The sequence below is a fragment of the Poromitra crassiceps genome (assembly GCF_964638095.1).
Source record: "Poromitra crassiceps genome assembly, chromosome: 6".
NCBI classification, from domain to species: Eukaryota; Metazoa; Chordata; class Actinopteri; order Beryciformes; family Melamphaidae; genus Poromitra; species Poromitra crassiceps.
In genome coordinates, this window is record NC_139627.1 from 51933668 (window position 1) to 51951010 (window position 17343).

General features: G+C 43.8%; 1 protein-coding gene across 1 annotated transcript in view; it reads right to left on the bottom strand.

Moving 5' to 3' along the window:
• The window catches only part of slc39a10 (solute carrier family 39 member 10), a gene marked incomplete at its 3' end in the record, with an annotated part of 78157 nt that extends 61977 nt beyond the window's left edge, over positions 1-16180 (bottom strand). Inside the window, exon 1 of the mRNA XM_083639049.1 lies at positions 16166-16180. The remainder of the gene's footprint in view (positions 1-16165) is intronic.
• Positions 16181-17343: the final 1163 nt, after the last annotated feature.

The window sequence follows — 17343 nt, forward strand, 5'->3', positions numbered from 1 at the left end:
CGGTCGGGGTACGTTTCGAAATCCCTCCAGGCCTGAAAATGTTTCCAGGGGAAACACTGTAATACCGATGTGTAAAATAAGAATTTGGCCGATACCGATATGTTTTTTTACGCCTTTTTTGAGAGGGAAACAAATAAATCTTCATTATAAACAAATACGGTAACTGACCTGTTTTTAAAGTCTTTTGAGACTCGTCACACTATCTTCATCACACTATCTTTGAATGAGCACAAATTTAATCATACTGTATATAATTATGAAACAAACAAACAACAAATTATGTGACTGAACTGATAGGCTAAATATCTTGCCACTGCAATCGGTGAACAGCACCTTTTTTTGCCGATAGCTGATTGCAGTCAACAAGGCCAATATCTGCCCATAGCGATATAGGGCAGATTAGGGCTGTCACTTTTTCCCAAAATAAAGTTCGAACGAACTTTAATTGCCCGCAAAATGTTCGAATATATTTGAAGTTTTTTGGTTAATTATTATTTTTATTTTTTTTTGCAGGCCAGGCCACCGGGCATCGGCCCGACGTGTTAGCTTGGACGCTCACAGTCACAACACTGCCTCACAAATATAATAAAATAATAATAAAAAAATAAATAAAAAATCGAACAGGTCAATTATACATTCGAACATGCCCTCCTCCCCCCACATTCGAAGTTAAATTCGAAGTTCGAATAAAAAGTGACAGCCCTAGGGCAGATATATCAGTGCATCCCACCTAACAACCATTAATTTACCGGTAACTGATGTTGAATACAAACATGACATGATGTCAGCCAGGATGGAGTTTTCCTTACTAAGGTCCAAAGCGAGCAAGGAAGGGCAGATGTCTACTGCCACATGGACCCCAACTCACAGCAGATCACAAGCTTCCTAACAAGAAGGAAACATCCACAAACACTGGAGACAGCTGGACAAATAATAATTGTCTCCCACCCGTCTCGGTCCGTCCATCACACTGTACTGTTGATGCAATACACACCCACTGAATAGCACAAAACAAGCGCACACCTTTAAGAGCACGGTGCCACTCCCCCTACAGACCCTTTTCCATTGCACCCCCACCCATATACAGCTAGGCACTAGCAACCTAATCCACCCCTCCAATGAGTTGAGTTGAGCCGGGTCGTTGAACCAGTTTACACTACAAGAGAAATTCAAACATGTTTGATATCATCGTTGTGGCTCCGACTGGCTCTGACTGGAGTCAGGAGGCAGTTGACACTTGACGATTAGAAATCTGTACCCATAATACACTAACAGATTTTGCTGCTAATTGGCACAACAACTGCAGACTACAGTCAACAAAGACAGACTGAGAGCCCAACTGGAAATCCTATCGAAAATCAGAGGGAAACTCTTGTAGTGTATTTTAAGTTTATCATCGTTATCAACTTGGGAGTTTTATCGCAATCCCCCATCGAGATCGTGTTATCACCCAGCCCTAATGTTTTCATAGGTATGTCATTGAGTATCGGTGGGGCAGCATAGTCAGACGGTGACCACCCCACCACTGCTGTGAAGTCATGGCAGCTTCGCTCAGCTATTTTCAAGAGACACCAACAGGTATACACCCAGTGTTTAGACATAGACACCAACAGGTATACACCCAGTGTTTAGACATAGACACCAACAGGTATTACACCCAGTGTTTAGACATAGACACCAACAGGTATACACCCAGTGTTTAGACATAGACACCAACAGGTATACACCCAGTGTTTAGACATAGACACCAACAGGTATACACCCAGTGTTTAGACATAGACACCAACAGGTATACACCCAGTGTTTAGACATAGACACCAACAGGTATACACCCAGTGTTTAGACATAGACACCAACAGGTATACACCCAGTGTTTAGACATAGACACCAACAGGTATACACCCAGTGTTTAGACATAGACACCAACAGGTATACACCCAGTGTTTAGACATAGACACCAACAGGTATACACCCAGTGTTTAGACATAGACACCAACAGGTATACACCCAGTGTTTAGACATAGACACCAACAGGTATACACCCAGTGTTTAGACATAGTGCTTTTGTCATAACATGGTCAGTAGTGGAATGAAAATCAAGGTGTTACAACTAGGGGTGTCACGATACACTCAGTTCACGATACGATACGTATCACGATACTGGGTTCACGATAACGATACGATACGATTTTAACAATATTTTTTTTAACTTGAATAATGACAATATATGACTGGAAAAGTAGTATTTTATTTGAAATGCACAAATACAAAACATGCTGTTGTGGGAAATTGTTATTACAATAACAACTAGAAAAAACATGAGATTGGAGATAAGGCTTATCTTGAAATAGAATGAGTTACACCGTCACTTTTTTTTACTTTGAACTAAAAGGTTTCTCAGCAGTATAAATTCTCATTATGCATCTTCAGTTTTTCTTCAAACTCAAACAACAAGACTTTTCTTAGTCTATTTTTTATGCATCTTCAGTTTTTCCTGTCAAGTAAACAGTTTTGCCAGAAACTCAATTGAATGGTTTCTCTCCTGTATAACTTCTCATGTGTCTCTTCAGAGACTTGTTCAACTGAACTACTTTCCACACATTGAACTTCAACAAACAAAGACGTTTCTTTGTCTATTTTTGAAAAAAAAAAAAAAAAAATTGCGATATGAGATTTCATCTCAACGATACATATCGTGACGTTTTACTATCGCGAAATTTCGTGGGACGATATATTGTGACACCCCTAGTTACAACCACCATCTACTACGGCTACAAAGCAATTACAGTGAAAACACTGATCAAGGTAGTCCTTTCCACAGGTCATACTTGCAATCCTCTGATCAAAAGCAGCAATTCTATGGAATCTGTCATAAGCTGTGCGGTAGGTCCACTACAAACCTCCTGACTCAACGTGCCTGCTACATTCAGACATGTAGGGAGCTGTAATCTTTTAACAGCTAGCCTGGTGCAGAGCGCCAAACATCTACATGGTACATGTGGGGGACAGCACGGTGGCTTAGTGGTTAGCACTGTTGCCTTACAGCAGGAAGGCCCCAGGTTTGAACCCTGGTCCATCCCAGCTCCTTTCTGTGAGGAGCAGGGATGACGACGCTTAACCACCGAGAACATTTGTGACCGGTTAAGTCGTTCAATGGGTTAATTTTGATACATCAGTGTTGCCAATCTGGCGATTTTTCCCCCCTCCTTCGTTGGAAGCAATCTTAACGTAAGTATTAAAACATGGCACTAGGGGTTAAACTTAAATCACTAAACTTAAATTCCTAATAGTCTTAACTATTAGGAACATCGATAAAATAGCTTACACTTAAAATAGCTTGTATCAAAATACTTGTGATGTTAAGATTACATATATGGAGTGAAACTAGTCCATAAAGCATTACTTAACTAATTAATATTAAGGTTAACGTTACAATAAGGGTTTTATTTTGAAAGCCCACTGCGGAAGACCTATTTTACATTCTGGCTGACTTGACGCCAATGCTTGGCACTCGCTGAGGAGAGAAGACAGTACTGTAATAATGCACAGCTTCCCCGCCACTCGTGCTGATGAACGCCGACGGGTCTCTGTGCTCGGCCAGAAACATTCTTCAACAGCAACTCGGCGCAGATTCTAGAGATGATTTTTTATAACATCTTACGATGGTAGATTAGTTAAAAATCCCCTTAACCCATTGATACCTGATGCAGCATTTGCGTGTATATCCCTCATTTGTGTGTGTATCCCTTTAAGACCGCGAACCGCATGACGCGGTTCGCGGTCTTAAAGGGATACACACACAAATGCTGCATCAGGTATCACTGGGTTAATATCAGTGGACGAAAACCAATTAGTGATCATCCCAGTAAACGCCAATATAGAATTTGATCGATAATCCTCCCATCCTTACTCCACATGCAGTACCACGGCACATAATGCCTTAAGGAAAATATGAAGTATCCTGTGCACTGAAAACAAGCTTATCTTCTTAACACTAGGCGGACAAACCATGTCTTACAGACGATGGCCTACTTCCATCTGGGCATGAAGTTGCAAGGCTGTTGGCTACCAGGACACATAGAGGTGGTTCAAACAGAGTCAGTGTAAACAGGCCACAACCTCTCTGAACTCCACAGCAACAGACATCCTACCTGCATGAAGGTCGGGTTTTCTGGGCTGCACTGTTAGCCAATGAATCTTTGAGCGCAAGGTCACTGGGGCAGCATGCAGGTGTGCCCGTAATGCTCTGTAGCCTGGAAGCAAGTTCATCATAGCGCAAAAGAGGTTAGGACCGCGAGGCGATGCGAAGAAGCAGGCTGTGTAGATGGCAAAGAAACAACACCTAGGGACCCAGAAGCAGGCTGTGTAGACGACAAAGAAACAACACCTAGGGACCAAGAAGCAGGCTGTGTAGACGACAAAGAAACAACACCTAGGGACCAAGAAGCAGGCTGTGTAGATGGCAAAGAAACAACACCTAGGGAGCCAGAAGCAGGCTGTGTAGATGGCAAAGAAACAACACCTAGGGACCAAGAAGCAGGCTGTGTAGACGACAAAGAAACAACACCTAGGGACCAAGAAGCAGGCTGTGTAGACAGCAAAGAAACAACACCGAGGGACCAAGAAGCAGGCTGTGTAGACAGCAAAGAAACAACACAGAGGGACCAAGAAGCAGGCTGTGTAGATGACAAAGAAACAACACCTAGGGACCAAGAAGCAGGCTGTGTAGACAGCAAAGAAACAACACCTAGGGACCCAGAAGCAGGCTGTGTAGACAGCAAAGAAACAACACCTAGGGACCCAGAAGCAGGCTGTGTAGACAGCAAAGAAACAACACCTAGGGACCAAGAAGCAGGCTGTGTAGACAGCAAAGAAACAACACCTAGGGACCCAGAAGCAGGCTGTGTAGACAGCAAAGAAACAACACCTAGGGACCAAGAAGCAGGCTGTGTAGATGACAAAGAAACAACACCTAGGGACCAAGAAGCAGGCTGTGTAGACAGCAAAGAAACAACACCTAGGGACCAAGAAGCAGGCTGTGTAGACAGCAAAGAAACAACACCTAGGGACCCAGAAGCAGGCTGTGTAGACAGCAAAGAAACAACACCTAGGGACCCAGAAAAAGGCTGTGTAGACGACAAAGAAACAACACCTAGGGACCAAGAAGCAGGCTGTGTAGACAGCAAAGAAACAACGCCTAGGGACCCAGAAGCAGGCTGTGTAGACAGCAAAGAAACAACACCTAGGGACCCAGAAGCAGGCTGTGTAGACGACAAAGAAACAACGCCTAGGGACCAAGAAGCAGGCTGTGTAGACAGCAAAGAAACAACACCTAGGGACCCAGAAGCAGGCTGTGTAGACAGCAAAGAAACAACACCTAGGGACCAAGAAGCAGGCTGTGTAGACAGCAAAGAAACAACACCTAGGGACCCAGAAGCAGGCTGTGTAGACGACAAAGAAACAACACCTAGGGACCAAGAAGCAGGCTGTGTAGACAGCAAAGAAACAACACCTAGGGACCCAGAAGCAGGCTGTGTAGACGACAAAGAAACAACACCTAGGGACCAAGAAGCAGGCTGTGTAGACAGCAAAGAAACAACACCTAGGGACCCAGAAGCAGGCTGTGTAGACGACAAAGAAACAACACCTAGGGACCAAGAAGCAGGCTGTGTAGACAGCAAAGAAACAACACCTAGGGACCAAGAAGCAGGCTGTGTAGACAGCAAAGAAACAACACCTAGGGACCCAGAAGCAGGCTGTGTAGACAGCAAAGAAACAACACCTAGGGACCCAGAAGCAGGCTGTGTAGACAGCAAAGAAACAACACCTAGGGACCAAGAAGCAGGCTGTGTAGACGACAAAGAAACAACACCTAGGGACCAAGAAGCAGGCTGTGTAGACAGCAAAGAAACAACACCTAGGGACCAAGAAGCAGGCTGTGTAGACAGCAAAGAAACAACACCTAGGGACCAAGAAGCAGGCTGTGTAGACAGCAAAGAAACAACAGCTAGGGACCAAGAAGCAGGCTGTGTAGACAGCAAAGAAACAACACCTAGGGACCAAGAAGCAGGCTGTGTAGACAGCAAAGAAACAACACCTAGGGACCAAGAAGCAGGCTGTGTAGACGGCAAAGAAACAACACCTAGGGACCAAGAAGCAGGCTGTGTAGACGACAAAGAAACAACACCTAGGGACCAAGAAGCAGGCTGTGTAGACGACAAAGAAACAACACCTAGGGACTCAGAAGCAGGCTGTGTAGATGACAAAGAAACAACACCTAGGGACCAAGAAGCAGGCTGTGTAGATGACAAAGAAACAACACCTAGGGACACAGAAGCAGGCTGTGTAGACGACAAAGAAACAACACCTAGGGACCAAGAAGCAGGCTGTGTAGACGACAAAGAAACAACACCTAGGGACCAAGAAGCAGGCTGTGTAGACGGCAAAGAAACAACACCTAGGGACCCAGAAGCAGGCTGTGTAGACAGCAAAGAAACAACACCTAGGGACCCAGAAGCAGGCTGTGTAGACGACAAAGAAACAACACCTAGGGACCAAGAAGCAGGCTGTGTAGACAGCAAAGAAACAACACCTAGGGACCCAGAAGCAGGCTGTGTAGACAGCAAAGAAACAACACCTAGGGACCCAGAAGCAGGCTGTGTAGACAGCAAAGAAACAACACCTAGGGACCAAGAAGCAGGCTGTGTAGACAGCAAAGAAACAACACCTAGGGACCCAGAAGCAGGCTGTGTAGACAGCAAAGAAACAACACCTAGGGACCAAGAAGCAGGCTGTGTAGACAGCAAAGAAACAACACCTAGGGACCCAGAAGCAGGCTGTGTAGACAGCAAAGAAACAACACCTAGGGACCAAGAAGCAGGCTGTGTAGACAGCAAAGAAACAACACCTAGGGACGCTTACCTGGAGGTCAGAAATGAGCTGAGCGGGTCAGACTGACACTGGTCCAAAGCCTCCTCTCTTCTGAGCTAACAGAAGGAACAGGTTGAATGTGTTGAGGCTTTTGAGTCAAGTGACTTAACTAATTTGGAGGAGGGGAGACAGAGTGTGGTGTGTGTGTGTGGTGTGTGTGTGTGTGTGTGTGTGTGTGTGTGTGTGTGCGTGCGTGCGTGCGTGCGTGTGCGTGCGCGTGCGTTTGCGTGTGCGTGTGCGTGCGTGGTGTGTGTGTTTGTGTGTGTGTGTGCGTGTGTGTGTGTGTGTGCGTGTGCGTGTGCGTGTGTGTGCGTGTGCGTGCGTGTGTGTTTAAGCAGTGTGGGAGCTGTGTCTGGGATCAGAGTTAATCAACCATCTGACCAGCTACTCACTACAGAAGGGGGGGGGGGGGGGGAGATATGTCTAACCTTCCTCTGATCAGGACTATCACTATATAATAGGACTAATTGAAGGAGTCAAGGTGAGAGTTTTGTCTCTTTTAAATCCATGTAATGTCTTTCTACGTAATATGGCGGTGCTAAGTTATGTTATGTTAAGTTATGTTTTGTTTGTTTTAGTGGGAGGTGGATCCCGCCCTAATCTAGGGCGGCGTTCAAACGCTTGTCGGCTCTATTTGCTCAACACCTGTAAGACCCTGAGGAAGCCGGCAGGAGACAAATGTAGTTCAACAAACACTTCTTAAGTTCTAGCATCACTCACAAAGGCCTTTTCTACCCCTTCTTTTAACCAGGTGTCCTGTTGAGATGAGGAACCTCTTGTTTAGGGGAGACCTCTGCACATTATGCACAACATATAAGCTGAGAAGATCACACAACCACTGAGAAGCAAAAACCCTACAGGGGCAAGAGAGGGTCATTTCATCGCACCGCTGGCTGAGGGCCAATCTGGGCATTAAAGCTGTGTTTCACACCGAGATATTTATCTTTCTCTCCGTCGCTCGTTTCAACCCTTTGGAATCACTCTGTTTAAATCGCCCGTCAAACACGCACAATAATTGACGGAGATCTGGGGGCTATAACGTTACGCAATGTCGTGATGTTTGTCCACCGTAGTTGTTTACAAGCTAAGCCTATCAGCGTGCTCCTAACGCAAGCTCTATCTTACAGTAGTACAGACTTCACTTCATGTCAGCTGTCAGCCTGTCAATCAGCTGGTCAACGCGGTTTGTTGCCACACAATAAACCAGCGGTTTGTTCCAAGCCAGTGTGATCCTTGACTCGCTCTCACACGGCAGCCAATCAGCGTTGAACAGCGAGCGACTCATGCCAGCATAATTTCGCTCGAGTTGGGATATTTCATCTCGGGCGACGAGCGAATTTTCTCCCTGTCCGATCGCTCTGTCTCTGTCGCTTGGACGGCCAGCGATTTTTCTCCCGGGCGAATATACGCTCATTTGCATTGACTTTGTATGTAAACTGAATGCCTCGAAAAACTTGAATAGGTCGGTGTGAACGCACCTTAAGAGGTGATTTCGGCAGCTAGGTAGCAAGATAGAATGCCCACATGCCTCTGTGCACCTTCATGAAACGGTACAAAATTCAAGGAAACCTGGAGCGCAAACTCAACTAAAACCCAAAGCCAGTACATGAGCTTTACAATCCCGTGTTGTGTTCTGCTGTGCACGCTTTCTTTGTAACTCCGTGTAATCCAAAAATAAGCAGCAAACCCATTCGTAAACTCTTAGATATACGGTAAGAAAAGCACAGCCGGCCGACGCCAAAACACAAACAAGTAGTTGAAGGAAGTTGGTAGTACAGGGAAGTTGGAAGTCGGTAAAACACCAGACAGATCTACTCTTTGAGAACATTTCTTTGGGCAGGGAAGGGATTTGCTGAGCCTGGAAGCTCTTTTTCAGCACATGGATCCCTGCTTCACATTCATATAATTACACTTCTCTGAATATAAATCTTGGGAGGTGCTATCATCCTGTACACTCAGTGTTTCTCCTATATGCATTCAGCACAAATATGGCCACCGCCGCTGAATTACACTGGAATAATAATAATAAATAAATAAATAGATAAAATAAATAAATCGGGGGGGAACTGTATCCCCTACTTCATTGGTTCCCAAACAGTGGTCCGCGGACCACTGGTGGTCCACGGGGCTCCGCCTGGTGGTCCGCCAGATAATTTTTTTTTTTTTTTTTTTACAAACAGTTTTTACATAGCAGTTGCCGGATTGGGATTCCGATTTTCGGAAATATCGCGATATTTGGGAAACATCACAATTTTGAACATTTAAGGCCTAAACATGGTCGTCCGTCAGAGCCTCGCCCCGCCCTCCCCGTGTGACGGCGGGTGGAGCCCCGTCCTACGGGGAGGCGGCGCCGTCGGCTGACGGGGGCTGCTCGAAAATGTGACTTCACGGCGACGATACGTGCGTGACGACAGCTGCAGGAGAGTTGTGATTGGCCGTTGCCCTGGCTCTTCGTCGTAAAGTCGCCTTTCAAAGCATGATGTTAGATTATAACAACTAGTTGTGTGGCTTAGCCTTCCCAAATGTTGAGGGTCGTTTTTTAGAATTTAATACATAGAATTGGGAACGTTACATTCAATTTCATTCAGACTGCCTGGCACACAATCTCCGCCATTTTCACACGGAGCTTCCGCGGGGGGGGGGGGGGGGGGGGCGTAGTGGCGTCCGAGCATGTGGGGCTCGCTGGCGCCGCCAGACGGCGAGACGGCTCCAATTCGAGGCGGACGGACGACCATGTTTAGGCCTTTACTTTCACAGGCTGCAGCAGGCTCAGTTTTAAAAGTCAGTCACTAGTCAGAGATAAAAGTTTGATGTGGTGGAATCCAGAATTCTTTATTTTGATACTGCAAGCACTGAGATGCCAAGTTGACATGAAAAGACATCATTTAATTTTACACCCTATTTTGAGCTGAAATATAGCCATGTGCAGCTGGAACCTCAGTTCTATTTGTTCTTCCTACAGCTCGAGCACCTGGCTCCAGTGCAGATTTCAGCTAAAAACAGGGAGTAAATGACATATTTTCAAGTCAACTTGGCATCTCAGGGCTTGTGGAGACTTGGATTAGGCCAGGTGAGCAGTATGGAAGAATTTTATGTTTTTTTCTTCTTCTGTTGTTACGTTTTTGCTCGTGGCCCCCTTCTCACTCAGCAGACGGCTCTACATGCCTGACACGGACGGTCTCCATTTCTCCAAACGGCCGGGGACCACACCGGCTGCATTCTACTGCATGTAGTACACTGACTGACTGTATGCAAGTACCTCATACAACCCCACATAAAAAAAAACGAACTATCCCTTTAATATTCTGCTTGCACATGTTACTTCCTGCCTTTTAGACACAAAATGACTGCTGGGAAAATGGTCAATTGTGCATTTATTGACTCATCTTTTAGCTTTTATAGTAGGCTAATTTCATTGTAGTCCTACCAATTTCAATCTATATGTATGTCCCTGTGAAATGACAAAAGGTGCTTATCGTGTACAAAATTGAGTCTATTTTCTGTGGGGCGAGACAAACTATGTGAATCCATCCACTGTTAAGAACTGTAGGACTGTGGCGTGCCCTAAAACGTTCATCTTTCATGAGTGAAACAGAGGGTGGAAGGCTTAAATCCCCACAATAGCATGTGACTGTTCCTACAGCCTTGGTTATTACATAAGCATTAAGCATAGACTGTGTGTCTCATGTACGACACGTGGCTTAAAGGAGAATTTCGGTTTTTTCGAACCTGGAGCCATCTCCTGCCATTAATTATGATTTGTCCACTCACCAGGCGATCCCCGCGGCGTATCTGGGCGTCCTAGCGTTGTTTTGATATCAATAGCGTCCAAGTCAGTCGTAAAGTGGAGTTGATTTGGGGCCAAGTGTGAGCCTGTATTTCCTGCATCTAAATAGCTATTTTTCTTCCCTTTTTCGCCAAATATCGCCGTAATCTGATCCGTCAACATCCAGCCGAGTGTTATTTCACCCCAGGCTGTTTCCTGGACTGCACAGGGATTAAATTACCTCAAACGTGATCTAGGTCACCAAGTCTCGTGAAGTCCCGCGATACTTTCCTGTCGACTGGCCAAATACAGGCAGGACGCTTTGCGGTCGTGGTTTTAGCGTAACCTATGTGGGGTTTGGCGTAACCTATGTGGGGTTTGGCATAACCTTCGTTATTTCGATATTTGGACGCCAAGTATCGATATAAAAAAATAATAATAATAATTTTGCAGGCCATGCCATGCCAGGCCGCCAGGCATCTGCCCGAAGCACCCAATGTTGCAGTCCGCGCCTGCAGTGGCGTATTGAGTCCAGAGAAGCTGTGTGTGGCCAAAACAAAACAAAGAAACACTGCATGTTTTACTTCCTGTGAGATCAAGGAAAAGGTAGGAAAAGGAGTTAGACAATATATCAAAATATCGCAATATTCAATATATCGCAATACTAGCATATCGCAATACTATCGTATCGTGACTCAAGTATCGTTTTAGTATCGTATCGTGGGCATCTGGTGATTCCCACCCCTATTTGATAGGGGACTTACTTAAACAGTGAACTTGTTATTTCCATTGCTATTCCTTAAAAAAAAAACTAGAACTCCCAGAAGGCAAAACTCAAATTTGACATTGAAAACTTCCACACACAAAAATCCTAAACAAATGTCTTTATTTTATTGATTTTTTGCATCACTGTCTGTCACTAACTGTTCTAACCACCTTTCCAGGCATTCGATGACTGTGGGTAGCATGGGGCAACGTAGTTCAGAATTTGATAAACACAACTTGGCAATGTTGCTAAACAAACTGTGTATTTGTTTGTCTAATGTGTTTGGTGTAAGCCTCGGTTTAAGGAGGCAACACTTAATACCAGGATGTTCCACCTTGAAAATCAACATTGGTATGCCTCCCAAACATGCATGACTCAGTCCTAATTAACTTTAGTTCAATCAACATCAGACGCTTTATTTTGGTTTTTTGCTTTGTTTTGAACGCACAGTGTTTCCCCTACCAGTCTACAGGCGTGGTGGGCCCGCCAGGGCAACGACGCCCCCACCAGGCAAGATTTTTTTTTGCAATATAGATATATATATTTATATTTCCTCCTCCCCCCCCGCTCTCCCCAAAATTTCAATAAACCTTTATGGCATATTATTACATTTACAATACAACAATACTGGTGTTGACAGTGTTGACAGTAATAGAAGATGCCAAGTCATTCAAAAGAATAAGTATTTTGCTTTTAGGAGCATCGTGCCAGCGTGCTGTTCCTAAAGGTGTCAACGTGTGTCGTTGCCTGGGAAACGCATTCGCATCGCATCCCATAATAGTATGATACTTGGGATGCCATTGCGAACATAGATGCGAACAGGTTAGCTAAAAGTTTAGCGTCGCCAGCGAGGCCCCCACCGTTGCGGTCGGGGTACGTTTCGAAATCCCTCCAGACCTGACATTTTTTCTAGGGGAAACACCGACGCATCACCAGTAAATTGTGTCTTTAAAGGTGTTCAGTCAATAATTCTGCCTACATAGGTGTTCAGTAAATTGTGTCTATATAGGTGTTCAGTAAATTGTGTCTATATAGGTGTTCAGTAAATTGTGTCTATATAGGTGTTCAGTAAATTGTGTCTATATACAGGGTTCCCACACCTTTGTCAACATCAAAGTCAAGGACTTTCAAGGCCCAATTCCTCAAATTCAAGGACCCAACATGGTATAGTTTGAGACAGGGATCAAGGTTAATTACTGCTACAAGTTGTAAATAACAAACATCATCGCTTTCTTTTCATTTTTATTTTAGAATAGTCAATGGCGTAAACCATTACTTAATTTCAGTGCGGTCAGTTCTAAGTACGGTGTCAGGAAAGAAAGTCACTTTTGATGGATAGTAGGAAGCACCCTACATGACACTAATCTGGACAGCAGCTACCCGGTTACTCGTTCATAATAGGAGAGTACTCAAGTATTTAAATTGCTTAAAATGTCCATGCCTAGCTACAACAACACTGATCATTTTATAATGAGAACTAGTCTAGCAGGCTTTACAGAAGCACAATTAAAAAGGGAGAGGCTTGAATGTGTGGATTTGTTTTCACTTGTCGAGAGATGGAGGTGGAGCGAAGGCAGCCACCTCGTTATTCTCTATGAAGGAAAACCCCTAAATTCAAGCACTTTCAATTAGGGGTGCTCCGATCCGGCTAAGCCACGATCCGATCCGATTTCGATTCCTGGGGTCACGATCCGATTCCAGAATCGATTCTCGATTCCAACGATTCTCGATTCCAACGATTCTCGATTACAGAATCTAGAATCGATTCTCAATTATGTAGTTTTATATTGCAATAACACACAAAGGTAAATATAAGACAAAAAATTACAAATGTATTAATGCTGAACTTCAAATTCTATTACAGTCAGGGCCTAAATTCATTTTGCAAACTAGGGGGGAATTCCCCCCTTATGTTCTTCAGATAAGATGGATTTATAGGCTGGGGGGGATCTGTAGACTTTGAGAAGGATTTATAGATTTTGGGGGGAATACATTAACCAGAGTTCTTAAGTGCAAGAGGTGGTGGCACCGTGGCAGTACAGTACACAAATGACATGAACATTTGGACACTTATTCAGCCGGTATCTTGCATGTTGCGTTCAGGTGCAGTTATAAAAAAAAAAAAAAAAAAAAAAAAAATCCGATTTTAAGAATCGATTCTTGGGAGTTTGGAATCGATCCAGGAATCGTGGCATCAAGAATCGCGATCCTTTCAGAATCTATTTTTTGGAGCACCCCTACTTTCAATGACCCATGTCTATTTTCAAAAACTTTTAATAATGCCTTGATTTGTATTTTTCAAATTCACAAACTCTCGAGGCTTTCAAGGCCCCATGGGAACCGGGTGTTCAGTACATGTCATGTTGAGTTAGGGTTAGAAATTGCCATGTTTTCCCCATTTAGGTTTGTTACATAACTGCTGATTAGAAGTTTGTTTCTGCCAGCAGCTTTCGACATTCAAAAAATATCTGATTGAAAGGCTACTCAAATACAGGCAGATGATTTTGTCTACTTCATGGTATCATTGCATACTATGCGCAGAAACGGCTAGTTTGCTCGAAGTATGACTGACAAAACTCATGTGAAAATTCTGGTCACCGAAATTTTCAGCAACAGTAATTTCATATAGCATATCCGTTCACCTTCCAATTTTAAAGAAAAAGGGGACATTGTATAATACTCCAAAATTAACACATTTATGACCAGAATCAATAGCACCATTAAATAGCCATAATTATGTATCACCATGGACCGGCACATACAAAAGCATCCAGTCTATTACAAGTTCAAATAGGTAAACATTTGAGTATATGAAAAGCATAAAATAGGCCTATAGAAATCTGAAAGTATACTAACTGAAGATGACAATGAGTCAATATGGCCGCGCAGTGGCTGACTAATCTTATGATCTTGATCTTATCAGTAATGCTCTGGCAAACCAGTCCTCTATCTGATTTCACTTTAAGCACGGGCAGCTGCTCATTTTCTGTTTCAACCACTTGTGCTGTTGCAGTTTCCTTCCTCAACCAGTCAGCCTCTCAGATCCTCTTGAGTGCTTCCCCCGAATTAGAGACTAACAACTGACTGAATCTCAGGTACGGGGAGATATCAACCCAAGTCCCCACTGCCAATCAAGAACTACTACCACTATCTCAACAGGGCAGAGCTGGCAAACGCATCAGTATACCTCTACAATTACCAGTATACAAGATGAACCTGTTGCACACACAGGTCACCAGCTCATTTCTCCAATTCTTAAAGCACATTCCAAGACCTACTTTGAAACCGTGGTGCGATCAGTAGAGAGCTAAAGTGAAGGTCACTTCCTGCTTCAGCACTGTACCAGAGATTTTCATCCGCCATGTATCTTCCCATCAACATTTCGTAAAATGCTTGTAAAAAATAGTTGTACTTGTTCAAACCAAACGGTTCAGATATATTTAGAAACAGGAAAGATTGCATAACATTTCACTCGGACCAAAAAATTGCAGATTTAAAGAAATTATTTTTTAGATGGGTTTTTTTTACATTTTGGTCAGAGTGAAAAGTTCTATGGTCTCTCCTGATTTTAAATATACCTGAACCGTTTGGTTTGAACAGGTAAACACTATTTTTATAAGCATTTTACAAAATGTCTATGGGAAAATAAATAGCAGATGAAAACCTCTGGTACAGTGCTGAAGCAGGAAGTGACGTTCACTTTGGCTCTCTAAGTTATTAGTTACCTTTTGTTAAATGTGTGAATGCTGAAATTGTGTATTGCAACTATGCCAAAAAATGCCCCTAACTAACAGCTGGCATTACCCCTGCCATCTTTTCCTGGCATCCGCACTGATGACGTTACACACTTGTGGGCAGTGACATTTCTTTACTCCTGCTGGGTCCAGAAGATGCGACTCATCTTCAAATGCAATAAGCAAAAAAAAAAACTCGTGATTCATGATGTAACAACCACTTCTCAATACATACTTATTGTTACTCATACAGTACATTCAGATGGGACCAAAGTAACTCAAATGTGAAGTCCCTACTACACTGACACACAAGAGGAGTGGTTCCACAGGAGAGCAAGCAGCAGCTGTCCCACCAACCACAGAGGGGTTGTGATTAGGATCAAATGCACGCCGCTTTATTTTATATACAGCTCAATGACGTTGTAAGCACGTGTTTGCGTTAAGTCACGTTATTAGGCCGACTAGCAAGCGAATCTGATGCCCATTATAATGCAATGCTCAGTTACTACAGCACGTGGTGCGCATAAACTAGCTTGCCCAATGCGTCCCTTCCGTCATTGAAACGCACCGACAACCAGCAGCGTCTTTAACACTTGATGAAACCACCGGGCCAATGGCCCCACACCGGGCCACGGCAAGTTTAGCAACGATATGCGTTCAAAGCAAAGCCCCCGCTTTGTCTTGGTTTAAGGCTGAGGAAAGCTAACCGCTAACGTTAGCTTGAAACACGCTAAGCGCTCCAAGAGTCCAGACTAGTCGGCAACATTCCAAATAGCTAACGTTAGCTAGCAGACGATTCACAGGAAATTAGCTTCATAGGGCTACTACAAAGCACAACACTCAGTTGTAATTCCGCGATACACGTTCGGAATAGGGGGCTAATATAACATCTGCATGTTGTTGTAAACGCTACACCGGGTCCATGTTGTGGGAGTGAATGAAAACAAATGGGGTTTTTTATATAGTTACCTCACTCGAGTGCCGTGTGCATCTCCTCTCCGCTCGGTACCAAAAAATCCTCCCCGTCAGGCTACGCCAACGCACACAGGCTGTGGGAGCGTGGATCTCATTCACGAACGCCTCTTGCGAACGTTCTATGGAATCCATGCTGCGGTGGGCCCGCCCGTCTACGCTATCTACGCAATGCATTGTAGAGTAGCCTACTACACAAAGGGAGCCAGGGAGGTTGCGCCACTTGTGTCTGGCTTGTCATATGACCAACTAAGGAGAGGATGATTGTGGAGTGATGACTATGCTACTGTAAACGCCCCAGTGACCAGGACTTTTAAGTCACTGTGTAAAAGTATTTCACCAAATCCTCATCATGCCTTTTCTCTGCTTTGGCAATCACGACAGCTGTTTTTGTGTGAACATTTTGTTTCCAAATAGTAGCCTACAAAAGAATACAAATCAGTTCACATGAGTGCATTGGATCCTGTACACAATTAAGCCATGGTTTTCTAGGAGTTTAACCAACAAATGCGTTATGTTGTCACACACAGTGTAGTGCCTAGTGCGTAGGCCTATTAGTCCAGTAAAAATGTCACTTGACCTCACATTAATTGCAACAAAACCAAACTCAACTGATTTTGTATCCTCAATATGTCCTCAATGAAGGAAAAAAAGTGTTAAGGAAAGGTATGAAGGGACATCTTTGAAAATGACCCATATGATGCTACCAAAAACGTTTATTTATTTATTTTTTAACATTTTTATTTATTTATTTTTTTATGTTTTTATTTTCTCCTTGAAGCAAAAAACACATACAGGATAAGTGATGAGATTTATGGCACATAAAAAAAAAAAAGGCTTCCATAGGCTTCCATAGGCTACCATCATATTTAGGTCATTTTCAAAACTTTCCCTTCATACATTTCCTTAACACTTTTTTTCCTTCATTGAGGACATATTGAGGATACAAAATCAGTTGAGTTTGGTTTTGTTGCAATTAGTGTGAGGTTGACCCACATATTTGCGTAAAATGCCTGGACTATATCAGAAGACATGTGAGTCCCCATGTGTAGGTTGCTGTGTAGCCTATTGGTTCTCAAACATTTTCATGTGAAGGAGGACCCCTGCCCTGTCCCTAAACTGACACAAATTAGACCATGGACCTCACACGATTAGATTTTTGCCCAGCCAAGGTC